Raw genomic sequence first — 18304 nt, 5'->3', positions numbered from 1 at the left:
CAGGTTTGGAGATACCTGCGTTATTCGGTCAGATCGCACAGCTGCGACTTGACTGCTCACACTTCACCTCTGAAACAAATCGGAGAGATACCCGAACTAAGAAGTGTGTGGCTGTTTGCCGGTTTCAGAAGAAGCATCCATGCATTTCTGGGAAATGCACCGCCTTTCTCATACAGTTTGTGCGGTCCCTTCAAACGAGTGCAAAATATGTGACAAAATCCATTGATACAACCAAGTTTCACATCATGTAGGTTTCTGTAGTGTAGTGGTTATCACGTTCGCCTAACACGCGTAAGGTCCTCGGTTCGAAACCGGGCAGAAACAGCGCGTCCTTGATACGCTGCAAGTTAAATGCCTTTCTTGAGACACGTTACTCCTTGTGTCTTGAAGCACTTTTAAAGTTACACACAGTTCCGCCCGTCACATTCGCTTCACGCATGAAAGGTGGCCAGTTCTCAAGTGGACGAAAAGCATTTCCCCTTTGGAAAGTGTTGCACAGAGAGAAAATGTGTGGCCAAATCTATCAAAATAAACAAAGAATCCAAAGGAACAGGTTTCTGTGGTGATGTGGTTATCACAAAAAGTCCTCGGTTCGACTGAAATAAACACTTTGTTAGAGATATGACAGGGTTTTGGTCATGTTGATTTAACTATCTCAACAGTTACATCAGTTTGATGCACGTTATTGTAAACCTGATCGTCGGTTAGTGTTAGTTGAACGTACGGCAGGTAAGTGTACTGAGGTTTAGTCAACATTACGCAGCCAGTTGGCTGTGTAGATAAGCCAATGAAAACCTCTTGTTCCCTTTACATAAAGTCTTGAATGTCTCCTTTGCTTTTTGCCTGTTTCATGTTGAAATCCGTTGAAAACTATTTTGAAAAAGAACCCCAATCAAACCCCAGGTCAGTCCTTGAAATTATTTCTAAACATGTCTAAGGCGATGGATTGCTCATGCATAGTTCTCTTCAGGCGTTTCCCTTCTGTCAGGCCAAAATTAACGCTTTCTAAAAGATAACATTTAATTACACAAACAACGGAAACAATTTGATGCACGCTAGTACGTACTTGCTGGTAATTTAGGAATCGCAAAATGCCCAACGGCAGGGGTTACGGGAAAGTTTCACAGGACGAGGTGGCCGAGTGGTTAAGGCGATGGACTGCTAATCCATTGTGCTCTGCACGTGTTGGTTCGAATCCCATCCTCGTCGTCCGTCCTTGTGACGTTGAACTGTCTTTAAGACGCAACATTGCCGAAGGTTAAGTTGTTTCCCACACCTCTAGGAGTGGTCTGCTACCCCGTAGAGAAAGCAACGTGTTTTCTTTGCATCAGTTTTGAAGTGCTTACAATCCAGAGTCTCTGAGGGACACTTGAGTGTTTTCAGACTTTAAAGTCCATGCTATGTGCCAACTGTCTAGAAAGTGGTAAAGACTGGGTTGAGCGGATTTACCTTTGTTGATGTTTGCTGTAAGAGGAACAGAACAGGAATCATAACAACTGAAAAACCTTAGCGGAATGGTTGAAAACATACGTTGTCTCTAGCACAATTTTTATAGGTCAGTGCTAGAGCGTTTAAACGCAGATAGGGAGGTCTAACCGTTCACTTGGACATTATCAAGACAGCTTTAACTGTGGTGAAGCATAACACATGATGATTTTTCAATTCTTCAGTCACGTGTTTTCTCAGAGGGGGTATAGCTCAGTGGTAGAGCATTTGACTGCAGCTCAAGGGGTCCCCGGTTCAAATCCGGGTGCCCCCTTTGCTGTAAGCCTGTGTGTCCGTAGGCTCTTGCGGTAGTTTGCCGCGTTAATATTCGGACTCAAAGTTCATCATGGATCCTTTTAACGTAGGGTTAGGCAAACGTCGGTCCTGGAGTGCAGCAGCCCTGCAGAGTTCTGCAGCAGCCCTGCAGAGTTCAGCTCCAGCTCCAATCAGGCCCACATGAACAGGCTAATCAAGGTCTAACGGTCACCTGAGAACCACAGGTGGATGACGTTTATTTAGGGTTGGAAATAAAATCTGCAGGATTGCGGCACTTCAGGACCGGCGTTGCCTACCGCTGTTCTAACGCTAAAGATGAGAATACACCGTGCCATTTCAGCACAGTCATGGCTAAATGCCAACGTACACTGAACGAGTAAATCCCATACGACGTGAAGCCAAAGCTCACGAATTGTGTGCTCACACAATACCAGGGGTCTCTGACCCTGCTCCTGGTGAGCTTCCGCCCTGCAGATTTAGCTCCAACCCCAATGAAACTTAGCTGAAGCAGCTTATCAAGGTGTTAAGGGTTGCTTGATCATTACAGACTGGTGTGTTGGAGGTGGGTTGAAACTGAAGTCTGCAGGACAGTAGCCGACCAGCAGCAGGTTTGGAGATACCTGCGTTATTCGGTCAGATCGCACAGCTGCGACTTGACTGCTCACACTTCACCTCTGAAACAAATCGGAGAGATACCCGAACTAAGAAGTGTGTGGCTGTTTGCCGGTTTCAGAAGAAGCATCCATGCATTTCTGGGAAATGCACCGCCTTTCTCATACAGTTTGTGCGGTCCCTTCAAACGAGTGCAAAATATGTGACAAAATCCGTTGATACAACCAAGTTTCACATCATGTAGGTTTCTGTAGTGTAGTGGTTATCACGTTCGCCTAACAAGCGAAAGGTCCTCGGTTTGAAACCGGGCAGAAACAGCGCGTCCTTTTGATACGCTGCGAGTTAAATGCCTTTCTTGAGACACGTTACTCCTTGTGTCTTGAAGCACTTTTAAAGTTACACACAGTTCCGCCCGTCACATTCGCTTCACGAATGAAAGGTGGCCAGTTCTCAAGTGGACGAAAAGCATTGCCCCTTTGGAAAGTGTTGCACAGAGAGAAAATGTGTGGCCAAATCTATCAAAATAAACAAAGAATCCAAAGGAACAGGTTTCTGTGGTGATGTGGTTATCACAAAAAGTCCTCGGATCGACTGAAATAAACACTTTCTTAGAGATATGACAGGGTTTTGGTCATGTTGATTTAACTACCTCAACAGTTACATCAGTTTGATGCACGTTATTGTAAACCTGATCGTCGGTTAGTGTTAGTTAAACGTACGGCAGGTAAGTGTACTGAGGTTTAGTCAACATTACGCAGCCAGTTGGCTGTGTAGATAAGCCAATGAAAACCTCTTGTTCCCTTTACATAAAGTCTTGAATGTCTCCTTTGCTTTTTGCCTGTTTCATGTTGAAATCCGTTGAAAACTATTTTGAAAAAGAACCCCAATCAAACCCCAGGTCAGTCCTTGAAATTATTTCTAAACATGTCTAAGGCGATGGATTGCTCATGCACAGTTCTCTTCAGGCGTTTCCCTTCTGTCAGGCCAAAATGAACGCTTTCTAAAAGATAACATTTAATTACACAAACAACGGAAACAATTTGATGCACGCTAGTACGTACTTGCTGGTAATTTAGGAATCGCAAAATGCCCAACGGCAGGGGTTACGGGAAAGTTTCACAGGACGAGGTGGCCGAGTGGTTAAGGCGATAGACTGCTAATCCATTGTGCTCTGCACGCGTGGGTTCGAATCCCATCCTCGTCGTCTGTCCTTGTGACATTGAACTGTCTTTAAGACGCAACATTGCCGAAGGTTAAGTTGTTTCCCACACCTCTAGGAGTGGTCTGCTACCCAGTAGAGAAAGCAACGTGTTTTCTTTGCATCGGTTTTGAAGTGCTTACAATCCAGAGTCTCTGAGGGACACTTGAGTGTTTTCAGACTTTAAAGTCCATGCTATGTGCCAACTGTCTAGAAAGTGGTAAAGACTGGGTTGAGCGGATTTACCTTTGTTGATTTTGCTGTAAGAGGAACAGAACAGGAATCATAACAACTGAAAAACCTTAGCGGAATGGTTGAAAACATACGTTGTCTCTAGCACAATTTTTATAGGTCAGTGCTAGAGCGTTTAAACGCAGATAGGGAGGTCTAACCGTTCACTTGGACATTATCAAGACAGCTTTAACTGTGGTGAAGCATAACACATGATGATTTTTCAATTCTTCAGTCGCGTGTTTTCTTAGAGGGGGTGTAGCTCAGTGGTAGAGCATTTGACTGCAGATCAAGGGGTCCCCGGTTCAAATCCGGGTGCCCCCTTGGCTGTAAGCCTGTGTGTCCGTAGGCTCTTGCGGTAGTTTGCCGCGTTAATATTCGGACTCAAAGTTCATCATGGATCCTTTTAACGTAGGGTTAGGCAAACGTCGGTCCTGGAGTGCAGCAGCCCTGCAGAGTTCAGCTCCAGCTCCAATCAGGCCCACATGAACAGGCTAATCAAGGTCTAAAGGTCACCTGAGAACCACAGGTGGATGACGTTTATTTAGGGTTGGAAATAAAATCTGCAGGATTGCGGCACTTCAGGACCGGCGTTGCCTACCGCTGTTCTAACGCTAAAGATGAGAATACACCGTGCCATTTCAGCACAGTCATGGCTAAATGTCAACGTACACTGAACGAGTAAATCCCATACGACGTGAAGCCAAAGCTCACGAATTGTGTGCTCGCACAATACCAGGGGTCTCTGACCCTGCTCCTGGTGAGCTTCCGCCCTGCAGATTTAGCTCCAACCCCAATGAAACTTAGCTGAAGCAGCTTATCAAGGTGTTAAGGGTTGCTTGATCATTACAGACTGGTGTGTTGGAGGTGGGTTGAAACTGAAGTCTGCAGGACAGTAGCCGACCAGCAGCAGGTTTGGAGATACCTGCGTTATTCGGTCAGATCGCACAGCTGCGACTTGACTGCTCACACTTCACCTCTGAAACAAATCGGAGAGATACCTGAACTAAGAAGTGTGTGGCTGTTTGCCGGTTTCAGAAGAAGCATCCATGCATTTCTGGGAAATGCACCGCCTTTCTCATACAGTTTGTGCGGTCCCTTCAAACGAGTGCAAAATATGTGACAAAATCCGTTGATACAACCAAGTTTCACATCATGTAGGTTTCTGTAGTGTAGTGGTTATCACGTTCGCCTAACACGCGAAAGGTCCTCGGTTCGAAACCGGGCACAAATAGCGCGTCCTTTTGATACGCTGCGAGTTAAATGCCTTTCTTGAGACACGTTACTCCTTGTGTCTTGAAGCACTTTTAAAGTTACACACAGTTCCGCCCGTCACATTCGCTTCACGCATGAAAGGTGGCCAGTTCTCAAGTGGACGAAAAGCATTGCCCCTTTGGAAAGTGTTGCACAGAGAGAAAATGTGTGGCCAAATCTATCAAAATAAACAAAGAATCCAAAGGAACAGGTTTCTGTGGTGATGTGGTTATCACAAAAAGTCCTCGGATCGACTGAAATAAACACTTTGTTAGAGATATGACAGGGTTTTGGTCATGTTGATTTAACTACCTCAACAGTTACATCAGTTTGATGCACGTTATTGTAAACCTGATCGTCGGTTAGTGTTAGATGAACGTACGGCAGGTAAGTGTACTGAGGTTTAGTCAACATTACGCAGCCAGTTGGCTGTGTAGATAAGCCAATGAAAACCTCTTGTTCCCTTTACATAAAGTCTTGAATGTCTCCTTTGCTTTTTGCCTGTTTCATGTTGAAATCCGTTGAAAACTATTTTGAAAAAGAACCCCAATCAAACCCCAGGTCAGTCCTTGAAATTATTTCTAAACATGTCTAAGGCGATGGATTGCTCATGCACAGTTCTCTTCAGGCGTTTCCCTTCTGTCAGGCCAAAATGAACGCTTTCTAAAAGATAACATTTAATTACACAAACAACGGAAACAATTTGATGCACGCTAGTACGTACTTGCTGGTAATTTAGGAATCGCAAAATGCCCAACGGCAGGGGTTACGGGAAAGTTTCACAGGACGAGGTGGCCGAGTGGTTAAGGCGATGGACTGCTAATCCATTGTGCTCTGCACGCGTGGGTTCGAATCCCATCCTCGTCGTCTGTCCTTGTGATGTTGAACTGTCTTTAAGACGCAACATTGCCGAAGGTTAAGTTGTTTCCCACACCTCTAGGAGTGGTCTGCTACCCAGTAGAGAAAGCAACGTGTTTGGATGCACTTGGACATTATCAAGACAGCTTTAACTGTGGTGAAGCATAACACATGATGATTTTTCAATTCTTCAGTCGCGTGTTTTCTCAGAGGGGGTATAGCTCAGTGGTAGAGCATTTGACTGCAGATCAAGGGGTCCCCGGTTCAAATCCGGGTGCCCCCTTGGCTGTAAGCCTGTGTGTCCGTAGGCTCTTGCGGTAGTTTGCCGCGTTAATATTCGGACTCAAAGTTCATCATGGATCCTTTTAACGTAGGGTTAGGCAAACGTCGGTCCTGGAGTGCAGCAGCCCTGCAGAGTTCAGCTCCAGCTCCAATCAGGCCCACATGAACAGGCTAATCAAGGTCTAAAGGTCACCTGAGAACCACAGGTGGATGACGTTTATTTAGGGTTGGAAATAAAATCTGCAGGATTGCGGCACTTCAGGACCGGCGTTGCCTACGCTGTTCTAACGCTAAAGATGAGAATACACCGTGCCATTTCAGCACAGTCATGGCTAAATGTCAACGTACACTGAACGAGTAAATCCCATACGACGTGAAGCCAAAGCTCACGAATTGTGTGCTCACACAATACCAGGGGTCTCTGACCCTGCTCCTGGTGAGCTTCCGCCCTGCAGATTTAGCTCCAACCCCAATGAAACTTAGCTGAAGCAGCTTATCAAGGTGTTAAGGGTTGCTTGATCATTACAGACTGGTGTGTTGGAGGTGGGTTGAAACTGAAGTCTGCAGGACAGTAGCCGACCAGCAGCAGGTTTGGAGATACCTGCGTTATTCGGTCAGATCGCACAGCTGCGACTTGACTGCTCACACTTCACCTCTGAAACAAATCGGAGAGATACCCGAACTAAGAAGTGTGTGGCTGTTTGCCGGTTTCAGAAGAAGCATCCATGCATTTCTGGGAAATGCACCGCCTTTCTCATACAGTTTGTGCGGTCCCTTCAAACGAGTGCAAAATATGTGACAAAATCCGTTGATACAACCAAGTTTCACATCATGTAGGTTTCTGTAGTGTAGTGGTTATCACGTTCGCCTAACACGCGAAAGGTCCTCGGTTCGAAACCGGGCAGAAACAGCGCGTCCTTTTGATACGCTGCGAGTTAAATGCCTTTCTTGAGACACGTTACTCCTTGTGTCTTGAAGCAATTTTAAAGTTACACACAGTTCCGCCCGTCACATTCGCTTCACGCATGAAAGGTGGCCAGTTCTCAAGTGGACGAAAAGCATTGCCCCTTTGGAAAGTGTTGCACAGAGAGAAAATGTGTGGTCAAATCTATCAAAATAAACAAAGAATCCAAAGGAACAGGTTTCTGTGGTGATGTGGTTATCACAAAAAGTCCTCGGATCGACTGAAATAAACACTTTGTTAGAGATATGACAGGGTTTTGGTCATGTTGATTTAACTACCTCAACAGTTACATCAGTTTGATGCACGTTATTGTAAACCTGATCGTCGGTTAGTGTTAGTTGAACGTACGGAAGGTAAGTGTACTGAGGTTTAGTCAACATTACGCAGCCAGTTGGCTGTGTAGATAAGCCAATGAAAACCTCTTGTTCCCTTTACATAAAGAGTTGAATGTCTCCTTTGCTTTTTGCCTGTTTCATGTTGAAATCCGTTGAAAACTATTTTGAAAAAGAACCCCAATCAAACCCCAGGTCAGTCCTTGAAATTATTTCTAAACATGTCTAAGGCGATGGATTGCTCATGCACAGTTCTCTTCAGGCGTTTCCCTTCTGTCAGGCCAAAATGAACGCTTTCTAAAAGATAACATTTAATTACACAAACAACGGAAACAATTTGATGCACGCTAGTACGTACTTGCTGGTAATTTAGGAATCGCAAAATGCCCAACGGCAGGGGTTACGGGAAAGTTTCACAGGACGAGGTGGCCGAGTGGTTAAGGCGATGGACTGCTAATCCATTGTGCTCTGCACGCGTGGGTTCGAATCCCATCCTCGTCGTCTGTCCTTGTGACGTTGAACTGTCTTTAAGTTGTTTCCCACACCTCTAGGAGTGGTCTGCTACCCAGTAGAGAAAGCAACGTGTTTTCTTTGCATCAGTTTTGAAGTGCTTACAATCCAGAGTCTCTGAGGGACACTTGAGTGTTTTCAGACTTTAAAGTCCATGCTATGTGCCAACTGTCTAGAAAGTGGTAAAGACTGGGTTGAGCGGATTTACCTTTGTTGATTTTTGCTGTAAGAGGAACAGAACAGGAATCATAACAACTGAAAAACCTTAGCGGAATGGTTGAAAACATACGTTGTCTCTAGCACAATTTTTATAGGTCAGTGCTAGAGCGTTTAAACGCAGATAGGGAGGTCTAACCGTTCACTTGGACATTATCAAGACAGCTTTAACTGTGGTGAAGCATAACACATGATGATTTTTCAATTCTTCAGTCGCGTGTTTTCTCAGAGGGGGTATAGCTCAGTGGTAGAGCATTTGACTGCAGATCAAGGGGTCCCCGGTTCAAATCCGGGTGCCCCCTTGGCTGTAAGCCTGTGTGTCCGTAGGCTCTTGCGGTAGTTTGCCGCGTTAATATTCGGACTCAAAGTTCATCATGGATCCTTTTAACGTAGGGTTAGGCAAACGTCGGTCCTGGAGTGCAGCAGCCCTGCAGAGTTCAGCTCCAGCTCCAATCAGGCCCACATGAACAGGCTAATCAAGGTCTAAAGGTCACCTGAGAACCACAGGTGGATGACGTTTATTTAGGGTTGGAAATAAAATCTGCAGGATTGCGGCACTTCAGGACCGGCGTTGCCTACGCTGTTCTAACGCTAAAGATGAGAATACACCGTGCCATTTCAGCACAGTCATGGCTAAATGTCAACGTACACTGAACGAGTAAATCCCATACGACGTGAAGCCAAAGCTCACGAATTGTGTGCTCACACAATACCAGGGGTCTCTGACCCTGCTCCTGGTGAGCTTCCGCCCTGCAGATTTAGCTCCAACCCCAATGAAACTTAGCTGAAGCAGCTTATCAAGGTGTTAAGGGTTGCTTGATCATTACAGACTGGTGTGTTGGAGGTGGGTTGAAACTGAAGTCTGCAGGACAGTAGCCGACCAGCAGCAGGTTTGGAGATACCTGCGTTATTCGGTCAGATCGCACAGCTGCGACTTGACTGCTCACACTTCACCTCTGAAACAAATCGGAGAGATACCCGAACTAAGAAGTGTGTGGCTGTTTGCCGGTTTCAGAAGAAGCATCCATGCATTTCTGGGAAATGCACCGCCTTTCTCATACAGTTTGTGCGGTCCCTTCAAACGAGTGCAAAATATGTGACAAAATCCGTTGATACAACCAAGTTTCACATCATGTAGGTTTCTGTAGTGTAGTGGTTATCACGTTCGCCTAACACGCGAAAGGTCCTCGGTTCGAAACCGGGCAGAAACAGCGCGTCCTTTTGATACGCTGCGAGTTAAATGCCTTTCTTGAGACACGTTACTCCTTGTGTCTTGAAGCACTTTTAAAGTTACACACAGTTCCGCCCGTCACATTCGCTTCACGCATGAAAGGTGGCCAGTTCTCAAGTGGACGAAAAGCATTGCCCCTTTGGAAAGTGTTGCACAGAGAGAAAATGTGTGGCCAAATCTATCAAAATAAACAAAGAATCCAAAGGAACAGGTTTCTGTGGTGATGTGGTTATCACAAAAAGTCCTCGGATCGACTGAAATAAACACTTTGTTAGAGATATGACAGGGTTTTGGTCATGTTGATTTAACTACCTCAACAGTTACATCAGTTTGATGCACGTTATTGTAAACCTGATCGTCGGTTAGTGTTAGATGAACGTACGGCAGGTAAGTGTACTGAGGTTTAGTCAACATTACGCAGCCAGTTGGCTGTGTAGATAAGCCAATGAAAACCTCTTGTTCCCTTTACATAAAGTCTTGAATGTCTCCTTTGCTTTTTGCCTGTTTCATGTTGAAATCCGTTGAAAACTATTTTGAAAAAGAACCCCAATCAAACCCCAGGTCAGTCCTTGAAATTATTTCTAAACATGTCTAAGGCGATGGATTGCTCATGCACAGTTCTCTTCAGGCGTTTCCCTTCTGTCAGGCCAAAATGAACGCTTTCTAAAAGATAACATTTAATTACACAAACAACGGAAACAATTTGATGCACGCTAGTACGTACTTGCTGGTAATTTAGGAATCGCAAAATGCCCAACGGCAGGGGTTACGGGAAAGTTTCACAGGACGAGGTGGCCGAGTGGTTAAGGCGATGGACTGCTAATCCATTGTGCTCTGCACGCGTGGGTTCGAATCCCATCCTCGTCGTCTGTCCTTGTGATGTTGAACTGTCTTTAAGACGCAACATTGCCGAAGGTTAAGTTGTTTCCCACACCTCTAGGAGTGGTCTGCTACCCAGTAGAGAAAGCAACGTGTTTGGATGCACTTGGACATTATCAAGACAGCTGTGTTGAAGCATAACACATGATGATTTTTCAATTCTTCAGTCGCGTGTTTTCTCAGAGGGGGTATAGCTCAGTGGTAGAGCATTTGACTGCAGATCAAGGGGTCCCCGGTTCAAATCCGGGTGCCCCCTTGGCTGTAAGCCTGTGTGTCCGTAGGCTCTTGCGGTAGTTTGCCGCGTTAATATTCGGACTCAAAGTTCATCATGGATCCTTTTAACGTAGGGTTAGGCAAACGTCGGTCCTGGAGTGCAGCAGCCCTGCAGAGTTCAGCTCCAGCTCCAATCAGGCCCACATGAACAGGCTAATCAAGGTCTAAAGGTCACCTGAGAACCACAGGTGGATGACGTTTATTTAGGGTTGGAAATAAAATCTGCAGGATTGCGGCACTTCAGGACCGGCGTTGCCTACGCTGTTCTAACGCTAAAGATGAGAATACACCGTGCCATTTCAGCACAGTCATGGCTAAATGTCAACGTACACTGAACGAGTAAATCCCATACGACGTGAAGCCAAAGCTCACGAATTGTGTGCTCACACAATACCAGGGGTCTCTGACCCTGCTCCTGGTGAGCTTCCGCCCTGCAGATTTAGCTCCAACCCCAATGAAACTTAGCTGAAGCAGCTTATCAAGGTGTTAAGGGTTGCTTGATCATTACAGACTGGTGTGTTGGAGGTGGGTTGAAACTGAAGTCTGCAGGACAGTAGCCGACCAGCAGCAGGTTTGGAGATACCTGCGTTATTCGGTCAGATCGCACAGCTGCGACTTGACTGCTCACACTTCACCTCTGAAACAAATCGGAGAGATACCCGAACTAAGAAGTGTGTGGCTGTTTGCCGGTTTCAGAAGAAGCATCCATGCATTTCTGGGAAATGCACCGCCTTTCTCATACAGTTTGTGCGGTCCCTTCAAACGAGTGCAAAATATGTGACAAAATCCGTTGATACAACCAAGTTTCACATCATGTAGGTTTCTGTAGTGTAGTGGTTATCACGTTCGCCTAACACGCGAAAGGTCCTCGGTTTGAAACCGGGCAGAAACAGCGCGTCCTTTTGATACGCTGCGAGTTAAATGCCTTTCTTGAGACACGTTACTCCTTGTGTCTTGAAGCAATTTTAAAGTTACACACAGTTCCGCCCGTCACATTCGCTTCACGCATGAAAGGTGGCCAGTTCTCAAGTGGACGAAAAGCATTGCCCCTTTGGAAAGTGTTGCACAGAGAGAAAATGTGTGGTCAAATCTATCAAAATAAACAAAGAATCCAAAGGAACAGGTTTCTGTGGTGATGTGGTTATCACAAAAAGTCCTCGGATCGACTGAAATAAACACTTTGTTAGAGATATGACAGGGTTTTGGTCATGTTGATTTAACTACCTCAACAGTTACATCAGTTTGATGCACGTTATTGTAAACCTGATCGTCGGTTAGTGTTAGTTGAACGTACGGAAGGTAAGTGTACTGAGGTTTAGTCAACATTACGCAGCCAGTTGGCTGTGTAGATAAGCCAATGAAAACCTCTTGTTCCCTTTACATAAAGTCTTGAATGTCTCCTTTGCTTTTTGCCTGTTTCATGTTGAAATCCGTTGAAAACTATTTTGAAAAAGAACCCCAATCAAACCCCAGGTCAGTCCTTGAAATTATTTCTAAACATGTCTAAGGCGATGGATTGCTCATGCACAGTTCTCTTCAGGAGTTTCCCTTCTGTCAGGCCAAAATGAACGCTTTCTAAAAGATAACATTTAATTACACAAACAACGGAAACAATTTGATGCACGCTAGTACGTACTTGCTGGTAATTTAGGAATCGCAAAATGCCCAACGGCAGGGGTTACGGGAAAGTTTCACAGGACGAGGTGGCCGAGTGGTTAAGGCGATGGACTGCTAATCCATTGTGCTCTGCACGCGTGGGTTCGAATCCCATCCTCGTCGTCTGTCCTTGTGACGTTGAACTGTCTTTAAGTTGTTTCCCACACCTCTAGGAGTGGTCTGCTACCCAGTAGAGAAAGCAACGTGTTTTCTTTGCATCAGTTTTGAAGTGCTTACAATCCAGAGTCTCTGAGGGACACTTGAGTGTTTTCAGACTTTAAAGTCCATGCTATGTGCCAACTGTCTAGAAAGTGGTAAAGACTGGGTTGAGCGGATTTACCTTTGTTGATTTTTGCTGTAAGAGGAACAGAACAGGAATCATAACAACTGAAAAACCTTAGCGGAATGGTTGAAAACATACGTTGTCTCTAGCACAATTTTTATAGGTCAGTGCTAGAGCGTTTAAACGCAGATAGGGAGGTCTAACCGTTCACTTGGACATTATCAAGACAGCTTTAACTGTGGTGAAGCATAACACATGATGATTTTTCAATTCTTCAGTCGCGTGTTTTCTTAGAGGGGGTGTAGCTCAGTGGTAGAGCATTTGACTGCAGATCAAGGGGTCCCCGGTTCAAATCCGGGTGCCCCCTTGGCTGTAAGCCTGTGTGTCCGTAGGCTCTTGCGGTAGTTTGCCGCGTTAATATTCGGACTCAAAGTTCATCATGGATCCTTTTAACGTAGGGTTAGGCAAACGTCGGTCCTGGAGTGCAGCAGCCCTGCAGAGTTCAGCTCCAGCTCCAATCAGGCCCACATGAACAGGCTAATCAAGGTCTAAAGGTCACCTGAGAACCACAGGTGGATGACGTTTATTTAGGGTTGGAAATAAAATCTGCAGGATTGCGGCACTTCAGGACCGGCGTTGCCTACCGCTGTTCTAACGCTAAAGATGAGAATACACCGTGCCATTTCAGCACAGTCATGGCTAAATGTCAACGTACACTGAACGAGTAAATCCCATACGACGTGAAGCCAAAGCTCACGAATTGTGTGCTCGCACAATACCAGGGGTCTCTGACCCTGCTCCTGGTGAGCTTCCGCCCTGCAGATTTAGCTCCAACCCCAATGAAACTTAGCTGAAGCAGCTTATCAAGGTGTTAAGGGTTGCTTGATCATTACAGACTGGTGTGTTGGAGGTGGGTTGAAACTGAAGTCTGCAGGACAGTAGCCGACCAGCAGCAGGTTTGGAGATACCTGCGTTATTCGGTCAGATCGCACAGCTGCGACTTGACTGCTCACACTTCACCTCTGAAACAAATCGGAGAGATACCTGAACTAAGAAGTGTGTGGCTGTTTGCCGGTTTCAGAAGAAGCATCCATGCATTTCTGGGAAATGCACCGCCTTTCTCATACAGTTTGTGCGGTCCCTTCAAACGAGTGCAAAATATGTGACAAAATCCGTTGATACAACCAAGTTTCACATCATGTAGGTTTCTGTAGTGTAGTGGTTATCACGTTCGCCTAACACGCGAAAGGTCCTCGGTTCGAAACCGGGCACAAATAGCGCGTCCTTTTGATACGCTGCGAGTTAAATGCCTTTCTTGAGACACGTTACTCCTTGTGTCTTGAAGCACTTTTAAAGTTACACACAGTTCCGCCCGTCACATTCGCTTCACGCATGAAAGGTGGCCAGTTCTCAAGTGGACGAAAAGCATTGCCCCTTTGGAAAGTGTTGCACAGAGAGAAAATGTGTGGCCAAATCTATCAAAATAAACAAAGAATCCAAAGGAACAGGTTTCTGTGGTGATGTGGTTATCACAAAAAGTCCTCGGATCGACTGAAATAAACACTTTGTTAGAGATATGACAGGGTTTTGGTCATGTTGATTTAACTACCTCAACAGTTACATCAGTTTGATGCACGTTATTGTAAACCTGATCGTCGGTTAGTGTTAGATGAACGTACGGCAGGTAAGTGTACTGAGGTTTAGTCAACATTACGCAGCCAGTTGGCTGTGTAGATAAGCCAATGAAAACCTCTTGTTCCCTTTACATAAAGTCTTGAATGTCTCCTTTGCTTTTTGCCTGTTTCATGTTGAAATCCGTTGAAAACTATTTTGAAAAAGAACCCCAATCAAACCCCAGGTCAGTCCTTGAAATTATTTCTAAACATGTCTAAGGCGATGGATTGCTCATGCACAGTTCTCTTCAGGCGTTTCCCTTCTGTCAGGCCAAAATGAACGCTTTCTAAAAGATAACATTTAATTACACAAACAACGGAAACAATTTGATGCACGCTAGTACGTACTTGCTGGTAATTTAGGAATCGCAAAATGCCCAACGGCAGGGGTTACGGGAAAGTTTCACAGGACGAGGTGGCCGAGTGGTTAAGGCGATGGACTGCTAATCCATTGTGCTCTGCACGCGTGGGTTCGAATCCCATCCTCGTCGTCTGTCCTTGTGATGTTGAACTGTCTTTAAGACGCAACATTGCCGAAGGTTAAGTTGTTTCCCACACCTCTAGGAGTGGTCTGCTACCCAGTAGAGAAAGCAACGTGTTTGGATGCACTTGGACATTATCAAGACAGCTTTAACTGTGGTGAAGCATAACACATGATGATTTTTCAATTCTTCAGTCGCGTGTTTTCTCAGAGGGGGTATAGCTCAGTGGTAGAGCATTTGACTGCAGATCAAGGGGTCCCCGGTTCAAATCCGGGTGCCCCCTTGGCTGTAAGCCTGTGTGTCCGTAGGCTCTTGCGGTAGTTTGCCGCGTTAATATTCGGACTCAAAGTTCATCATGGATCCTTTTAACGTAGGGTTAGGCAAACGTCGGTCCTGGAGTGCAGCAGCCCTGCAGAGTTCAGCTCCAGCTCCAATCAGGCCCACATGAACAGGCTAATCAAGGTCTAAAGGTCACCTGAGAACCACAGGTGGATGACGTTTATTTAGGGTTGGAAATAAAATCTGCAGGATTGCGGCACTTCAGGACCGGCGTTGCCTACGCTGTTCTAACGCTAAAGATGAGAATACACCGTGCCATTTCAGCACAGTCATGGCTAAATGTCAACGTACACTGAACGAGTAAATCCCATACGACGTGAAGCCAAAGCTCACGAATTGTGTGCTCACACAATACCAGGGGTCTCTGACCCTGCTCCTGGTGAGCTTCCGCCCTGCAGATTTAGCTCCAACCCCAATGAAACTTAGCTGAAGCAGCTTATCAAGGTGTTAAGGGTTGCTTGATCATTACAGACTGGTGTGTTGGAGGTGGGTTGAAACTGAAGTCTGCAGGACAGTAGCCGACCAGCAGCAGGTTTGGAGATACCTGCGTTATTCGGTCAGATCGCACAGCTGCGACTTGACTGCTCACACTTCACCTCTGAAACAAATCGGAGAGATACCCGAACTAAGAAGTGTGTGGCTGTTTGCCGGTTTCAGAAGAAGCATCCATGCATTTCTGGGAAATGCACCGCCTTTCTCATACAGTTTGTGCGGTCCCTTCAAACGAGTGCAAAATATGTGACAAAATCCGTTGATACAACCAAGTTTCACATCATGTAGGTTTCTGTAGTGTAGTGGTTATCACGTTCGCCTAACACGCGAAAGGTCCTCGGTTCGAAACCGGGCAGAAACAGCGCGTCCTTTTGATACGCTGCGAGTTAAATGCCTTTCTTGAGACACGTTACTCCTTGTGTCTTGAAGCACTTTTAAAGTTACACACAGTTCCGCCCGTCACATTCGCTTCACGCATGAAAGGTGGCCAGTTCTCAAGTGGACGAAAAGCATTGCCCCTTTGGAAAGTGTTGCACAGAGAGAAAATGTGTGGCCAAATCTATCAAAATAAACAAAGAATCCAAAGGAACAGGTTTCTGTGGTGATGTGGTTATCACAAAAAGTCCTCGGATCGACTGAAATAAACACTTTGTTAGAGATATGACAGGGTTTTGGTCATGTTGATTTAACTACCTCAACAGTTACATCAGTTTGATGCACGTTATTGTAAACCTGATCGTCGGTTAGTGTTAGATGAACGTACGGCAGGTAAGTGTACTGAGGTTTAGTCAACATTACGCAGCCAGTTGGCTGTGTAGATAAGCCAATGAAAACCTCTTGTTCCCTTTACATAAAGTCTTGAATGTCTCCTTTGCTTTTTGCCTGTTTCATGTTGAAATCCGTTGAAAACTATTTTGAAAAAGAACCCCAATCAAACCCCAGGTCAGTCCTTGAAATTATTTCTAAACATGTCTAAGGCGATGGATTGCTCATGCACAGTTCTCTTCAGGCGTTTCCCTTCTGTCAGGCCAAAATGAACGCTTTCTAAAAGATAACATTTAATTACACAAACAACGGAAACAATTTGATGCACGCTAGTACGTACTTGCTGGTAATTTAGGAATCGCAAAATGCCCAACGGCAGGGGTTACGGGAAAGTTTCACAGGACGAGGTGGCCGAGTGGTTAAGGCGATGGACTGCTAATCCATTGTGCTCTGCACGCGTGGGTTCGAATCCCATCCTCGTCGTCTGTCCTTGTGATGTTGAACTGTCTTTAAGACGCAACATTGCCGAAGGTTAAGTTGTTTCCCACACCTCTAGGAGTGGTCTGCTACCCAGTAGAGAAAGCAACGTGTTTGGATGCACTTGGACATTATCAAGACAGCTTTAACTGTGGTGAAGCATAACACATGATGATTTTTCAATTCTTCAGTCGCGTGTTTTCTCAGAGGGGGTATAGCTCAGTGGTAGAGCATTTGACTGCAGATCAAGGGGTCCCCGGTTCAAATCCGGGTGCCCCCTTGGCTGTAAGCCTGTGTGTCCGTAGGCTCTTGCGGTAGTTTGCCGCGTTAATATTCGGACTCAAAGTTCATCATGGATCCTTTTAACGTAGGGTTAGGCAAACGTCGGTCCTGGAGTGCAGCAGCCCTGCAGAGTTCAGCTCCAGCTCCAATCAGGCCCACATGAACAGGCTAATCAAGGTCTAAAGGTCACCTGAGAACCACAGGTGGATGACGTTTATTTAGGGTTGGAAATAAAATCTGCAGGATTGCGGCACTTCAGGACCGGCGTTGCCTACGCTGTTCTAACGCTAAAGATGAGAATACACCGTGCCATTTCAGCACAGTCATGGCTAAATGTCAACGTACACTGAACGAGTAAATCCCATACGACGTGAAGCCAAAGCTCACGAATTGTGTGCTCACACAATACCAGGGGTCTCTGACCCTGCTCCTGGTGAGCTTCCGCCCTGCAGATTTAGCTCCAACCCCAATGAAACTTAGCTGAAGCAGCTTATCAAGGTGTTAAGGGTTGCTTGATCATTACAGACTGGTGTGTTGGAGGTGGGTTGAAACTGAAGTCTGCAGGACAGTAGCCGACCAGCAGCAGGTTTGGAGATACCTGCGTTATTCGGTCAGATCGCACAGCTGCGACTTGACTGCTCACACTTCACCTCTGAAACAAATCGGAGAGATACCCGAACTAAGAAGTGTGTGGCTGTTTGCCGGTTTCAGAAGAAGCATCCATGCATTTCTGGGAAATGCACCGCCTTTCTCATACAGTTTGTGCGGTCCCTTCAAACGAGTGCAAAATATGTGACAAAATCCGTTGATACAACCAAGTTTCACATCATGTAGGTTTCTGTAGTGTAGTGGTTATCACGTTCGCCTAACACGCGAAAGGTCCTCGGTTCGAAACCGGGCAGAAACAGCGCGTCCTTTTGATACGCTGCGAGTTAAATGCCTTTCTTGAGACACGTTACTCCTTGTGTCTTGAAGCAATTTTAAAGTTACACACAGTTCCGCCCGTCACATTCGCTTCACGCATGAAAGGTGGCCAGTTCTCAAGTGGACGAAAAGCATTGCCCCTTTGGAAAGTGTTGCACAGAGAGAAAATGTGTGGTCAAATCTATCAAAATAAACAAAGAATCCAAAGGAACAGGTTTCTGTGGTGATGTGGTTATCACAAAAAGTCCTCGGATCGACTGAAATAAACACTTTGTTAGAGATATGACAGGGTTTTGGTCATGTTGATTTAACTACCTCAACAGTTACATC

The 18304-nt window shown here is 45.7% G+C and overlaps 25 non-coding genes across 25 annotated transcripts; all 25 read left to right on the top strand.

Annotated features, from left to right (window-relative positions):
* The first annotated feature begins 251 nt into the window (after positions 1-251).
* On the top strand, positions 252-324 carry trnav-aac (transfer RNA valine (anticodon AAC)). The gene has a single exon. It is a non-coding gene; the product is annotated as a tRNA-Val (tRNA).
* Positions 325-1127: 803 nt separating this feature from the next.
* trnas-gcu (transfer RNA serine (anticodon GCU)) lies at positions 1128-1209 on the top strand. Its single transcript has one exon. It is a non-coding gene; the product is annotated as a tRNA-Ser (tRNA).
* A 478-nt stretch (positions 1210-1687) lies between these two features.
* On the top strand, positions 1688-1759 carry trnac-gca (transfer RNA cysteine (anticodon GCA)). The gene has a single exon. It is a non-coding gene; the product is annotated as a tRNA-Cys (tRNA).
* Positions 1760-2617: 858 nt separating this feature from the next.
* trnav-aac (transfer RNA valine (anticodon AAC)) lies at positions 2618-2690 on the top strand. The gene has a single exon. It is a non-coding gene; the product is annotated as a tRNA-Val (tRNA).
* An 805-nt stretch (positions 2691-3495) lies between these two features.
* On the top strand, positions 3496-3577 carry trnas-gcu (transfer RNA serine (anticodon GCU)). The gene has a single exon. It is a non-coding gene; the product is annotated as a tRNA-Ser (tRNA).
* Positions 3578-4054: 477 nt separating this feature from the next.
* trnac-gca (transfer RNA cysteine (anticodon GCA)) lies at positions 4055-4126 on the top strand. Its single transcript has one exon. It is a non-coding gene; the product is annotated as a tRNA-Cys (tRNA).
* Positions 4127-4963: 837 nt separating this feature from the next.
* On the top strand, positions 4964-5036 carry trnav-aac (transfer RNA valine (anticodon AAC)). Its single transcript has one exon. It is a non-coding gene; the product is annotated as a tRNA-Val (tRNA).
* An 805-nt stretch (positions 5037-5841) lies between these two features.
* Positions 5842-5923, top strand: trnas-gcu (transfer RNA serine (anticodon GCU)). The gene has a single exon. It is a non-coding gene; the product is annotated as a tRNA-Ser (tRNA).
* Positions 5924-6125: 202 nt separating this feature from the next.
* trnac-gca (transfer RNA cysteine (anticodon GCA)) lies at positions 6126-6197 on the top strand. Its single transcript has one exon. It is a non-coding gene; the product is annotated as a tRNA-Cys (tRNA).
* An 836-nt stretch (positions 6198-7033) lies between these two features.
* trnav-aac (transfer RNA valine (anticodon AAC)) lies at positions 7034-7106 on the top strand. Its single transcript has one exon. It is a non-coding gene; the product is annotated as a tRNA-Val (tRNA).
* An 805-nt stretch (positions 7107-7911) lies between these two features.
* trnas-gcu (transfer RNA serine (anticodon GCU)) lies at positions 7912-7993 on the top strand. Its single transcript has one exon. It is a non-coding gene; the product is annotated as a tRNA-Ser (tRNA).
* Positions 7994-8448: 455 nt separating this feature from the next.
* trnac-gca (transfer RNA cysteine (anticodon GCA)) lies at positions 8449-8520 on the top strand. Its single transcript has one exon. It is a non-coding gene; the product is annotated as a tRNA-Cys (tRNA).
* Positions 8521-9356: 836 nt separating this feature from the next.
* trnav-aac (transfer RNA valine (anticodon AAC)) lies at positions 9357-9429 on the top strand. Its single transcript has one exon. It is a non-coding gene; the product is annotated as a tRNA-Val (tRNA).
* Positions 9430-10234: 805 nt separating this feature from the next.
* Positions 10235-10316, top strand: trnas-gcu (transfer RNA serine (anticodon GCU)). Its single transcript has one exon. It is a non-coding gene; the product is annotated as a tRNA-Ser (tRNA).
* A 196-nt stretch (positions 10317-10512) lies between these two features.
* Positions 10513-10584, top strand: trnac-gca (transfer RNA cysteine (anticodon GCA)). Its single transcript has one exon. It is a non-coding gene; the product is annotated as a tRNA-Cys (tRNA).
* Positions 10585-11420: 836 nt separating this feature from the next.
* On the top strand, positions 11421-11493 carry trnav-aac (transfer RNA valine (anticodon AAC)). The gene has a single exon. It is a non-coding gene; the product is annotated as a tRNA-Val (tRNA).
* Positions 11494-12298: 805 nt separating this feature from the next.
* Positions 12299-12380, top strand: trnas-gcu (transfer RNA serine (anticodon GCU)). Its single transcript has one exon. It is a non-coding gene; the product is annotated as a tRNA-Ser (tRNA).
* Positions 12381-12835: 455 nt separating this feature from the next.
* Positions 12836-12907, top strand: trnac-gca (transfer RNA cysteine (anticodon GCA)). The gene has a single exon. It is a non-coding gene; the product is annotated as a tRNA-Cys (tRNA).
* Positions 12908-13744: 837 nt separating this feature from the next.
* On the top strand, positions 13745-13817 carry trnav-aac (transfer RNA valine (anticodon AAC)). The gene has a single exon. It is a non-coding gene; the product is annotated as a tRNA-Val (tRNA).
* An 805-nt stretch (positions 13818-14622) lies between these two features.
* On the top strand, positions 14623-14704 carry trnas-gcu (transfer RNA serine (anticodon GCU)). The gene has a single exon. It is a non-coding gene; the product is annotated as a tRNA-Ser (tRNA).
* A 202-nt stretch (positions 14705-14906) lies between these two features.
* On the top strand, positions 14907-14978 carry trnac-gca (transfer RNA cysteine (anticodon GCA)). The gene has a single exon. It is a non-coding gene; the product is annotated as a tRNA-Cys (tRNA).
* An 836-nt stretch (positions 14979-15814) lies between these two features.
* trnav-aac (transfer RNA valine (anticodon AAC)) lies at positions 15815-15887 on the top strand. Its single transcript has one exon. It is a non-coding gene; the product is annotated as a tRNA-Val (tRNA).
* An 805-nt stretch (positions 15888-16692) lies between these two features.
* trnas-gcu (transfer RNA serine (anticodon GCU)) lies at positions 16693-16774 on the top strand. Its single transcript has one exon. It is a non-coding gene; the product is annotated as a tRNA-Ser (tRNA).
* Positions 16775-16976: 202 nt separating this feature from the next.
* trnac-gca (transfer RNA cysteine (anticodon GCA)) lies at positions 16977-17048 on the top strand. Its single transcript has one exon. It is a non-coding gene; the product is annotated as a tRNA-Cys (tRNA).
* An 836-nt stretch (positions 17049-17884) lies between these two features.
* Positions 17885-17957, top strand: trnav-aac (transfer RNA valine (anticodon AAC)). Its single transcript has one exon. It is a non-coding gene; the product is annotated as a tRNA-Val (tRNA).
* The last annotated feature ends 347 nt before the right edge of the window (positions 17958-18304 follow it).

The sequence above is a fragment of the Paramisgurnus dabryanus genome, chromosome 14, assembly GCF_030506205.2.
Source record: "Paramisgurnus dabryanus chromosome 14, PD_genome_1.1, whole genome shotgun sequence".
NCBI classification, from domain to species: Eukaryota; Metazoa; Chordata; class Actinopteri; order Cypriniformes; family Cobitidae; genus Paramisgurnus; species Paramisgurnus dabryanus.
This window is presented reverse-complemented; position numbering and strand designations above follow the sequence as displayed.